Below are 3,139 nucleotides of genomic sequence, written 5' to 3' on the forward strand. Positions count from 1 at the left end.
GTTAGGGTAAACCAAGGGATTAGGCTTATGGTTAAGTTTGAGACTGGGGTTAGGGTTATGATCAAATTTAAGGTTAGGTTTAGGATTGGGTTTAAAGTTGGAGCTAGAATTGAGATTGCTCCGGTTAAGGCTAGGATTAAGGTTATAGTCAAGGTTAAGGTTAAGTTTTGGATTAAGGTTGGGGTTATAGTTAGAATAAACTGGGGTTGGGATGGTTCAGGTTAGTGTTCAGATCAAGGTTAGAAAAGTTTAGGTCTCTAATACTTTTCATTAAGGCCTGTAGGATTACAAGTACCCAATTTTTTTATCCAACACCGCTCCTTGATCTGTCTGTGTTTTAGCGACCACCCCTGGTTAGATTCCAACCCTGCTATTCTTAACTGAGCTACTGGATGAGATCTAAAGTGGATGTATAGTGTGCTTTTAACCGACTCCTTACTTATATGATAGAGATGTTGTTTGAGTCTGGCTTCCAAGGAGTTCCTAGTTTCTCCAATATACAGTTTTCCACATTGTAGACATTCAATTCCATATACAATGTTGGTGGTCTTCAATTGAAATACCTCCCATACTGGAGCCCCTAGACCCGACCATTTATTCTGAATGTATTTAACTTGTCTAAAATGTGATCCACTCCGCCCCGGCTTCTCCCTGAAACCAGAGTGTACCAGCACATCTTTCAAATTTTTATTTCGCCGATATGCTGATATTACTCTGAACTGTTGGAGAATCTCCACCTCCTCCCTCGTCTGCTCAAAATGATCCTTCACTATGGAGTTAAACCTCATAGAGACTGTGAATATGTGGTGACAAATGGAATAATGCATCCATCATTACTAGTCCTCCCACATATAGGTTCCGTTACAGACATATTGTTCACCTCTGCTCTTATAGTGCGGAGGAAACGTTTTGAGTATCCTCTGGGTCTGAGAGCCTTAAAAAGAATTCCTATAGCCTCCTTGACATGTTTTTCCTGTGTACAAATCCTATTAAATCTAATAAGCTGCGACTTTATCAACCCCCTGTAGGTGTGTTTTGGATGAAAACTGGATTTATGTAAGAGGGAATGGGTGTCCGTAGGTTTAAAATAAACCTTTGTTGCTAATCGCTTCAGGTTATCATTCCCCTCTACAAAAAATACCTCGGTGTCCAAAAATTCTATTCGTTCCGGCTGAACATTGTGTTTAATCGTAATTGACGGATGATGTGTATTCAGAATCTTCACAAATTCCATAAAATCTGAAAGTGAATGTGTCCATAACCCAAATATATCATCTAGATACCGTAAATACAAAATTGGAAGCTTTATACATTTGGGGAAGGCTGATTGTTCCCATTCTGCCATATAAATATTGGCATAGGACGGGGCAAACTTCTTCCCCATAGCTGTACCATGGATTTGAAGAAACCAATTAGAATTAAATTCAAAGTCATTTCTTGTTAAACTGAGTTCCAATAATTGTAGCAAAGTCCCATCTGGTCTATCTAGGTCTGGATATTTATGGAAGATGTTTTTGATCGCTCTAAGACCCAACTTGGTGTCAATGTTGGTATACAATGAGTCAATATCAATTGAGAAAAACACAGTTTCTTGAGGCACACTAATTTCTTTCAATTTTGTCACAAATTCATACGTGTCTTTAATGAAGCTTTGATGTTTCCGTGACAGAGGATTTATAAAATAATCTAAATACTCCGCTATTCTATACGATTCCGAGCCACAGTCCGATACAATCGGCCTACCACATGGAACCTCAGAAGGAATGGTCCAAGTCTCAGGAGGTTTGTGGATTTTAGGCAACAAATAAAATTGTCTGGGACGTGGGGTATCTGGTCCAAATAGGTAAAACATTTGTTTGTCTGTAATGTAATTATTCTCATAAAGTTCTCCTAAAATCTGCCTAATTTGTCTCTGGGTCTCCTGCTGCAATGAATGAGTCAGTGGTCTATAATGTTTAGAATTACTCAATTGCCTTTTCGCCTCGATCAGATACTGGGTTTTATCCAATATAACAATCTTTGATCCTTTATCCGCTGGTTTTATAACTATGTTGGAATTCTTACTTAAGGATTTTAAGGATTTACGTTCTTGTTTTGTAAGATTATCTTTCCCTGCCATATAAAACCTAAATGTACTAAAAGAGGTAGAGTCTCTTTGAATTAAAGTCTGCATCGTATTGGACACTCCCTCTAACTTAGGCTCCCAGTGTGATGGACCAATAAATGGTATTCTTTGGTTATCAGTATTATAATTAAAATGATCAAGTAATTTTAATTTTCTATGATAGGTATGCAGATCCCTCCTGAGCTCCATGCGATCTATCTTAGTGGGTGTCGGGATAAACATAAGACCCTTCTCCAGGAGTTGCTGTTCTGCCGCTGTAAGTCTAAAAGTAGTCGATAAGTTAAGTACATTAGAGTGCTGGGGAGTAATACCAATACACTCTTCCCCTCTTAATAGTTTAACTGGTCTAGCCAGTAGTTAAAAATGTTTACAGCTGTATCTGGTCTCCAATGTATTGGGTCATCCTGCACTGTGTGAAATCTAAGTTTATTCAGATCCAATAGTTCCCTACAATTCTTCTGAATATACTTGTTCAATTGATTCAGTACCTCCTGCTTTTCCCATGGAAGCTCATCTGAAAAATGTATAATAGGGACATAGACCTGTGCATGAGGAAAAACTTCACCTGCTTTATTCAGTAGCTGTTGCAACTGCTTGACTGCAGTGGTATACTGCTGGTTCAAGCCGTTAACAAGACCCACTGATAGAACAACCTTCTGTGTGTTTTGCTGTTTCTCCAACTTGCCTATCACTCCTGCAATATGTCTGAAGGTTGCTCCCGGAAAACTATCTATTTGTGTATTAGTGTCAGTAAAACTAGAAATGCGCGCAAGGTTGGAATCCCCAATAAAAACCACGGGCTTTTTAATCTCAATACTCCAATCATTTATTTTCCTTTCAGTTCTAGAATGACATGTGGGATAAAAGAGTTTCTCCTTTTTTACAGGTTCCAGTATTGGTTCTGTCCCAGGACCCGTGTCTTTTCCATTTGCCATTGCTACCTTACCCTGATGGTCATCTTGCTGTGAACCTGTAGTAGAATTGGATAAAACCATGTCATCCATCAAAACAGCC

Source organism: Salvelinus alpinus, chromosome 17 (assembly GCF_045679555.1).
Source record: "Salvelinus alpinus chromosome 17, SLU_Salpinus.1, whole genome shotgun sequence".
In the NCBI taxonomy this organism is placed as follows: Eukaryota; Metazoa; Chordata; class Actinopteri; order Salmoniformes; family Salmonidae; genus Salvelinus; species Salvelinus alpinus.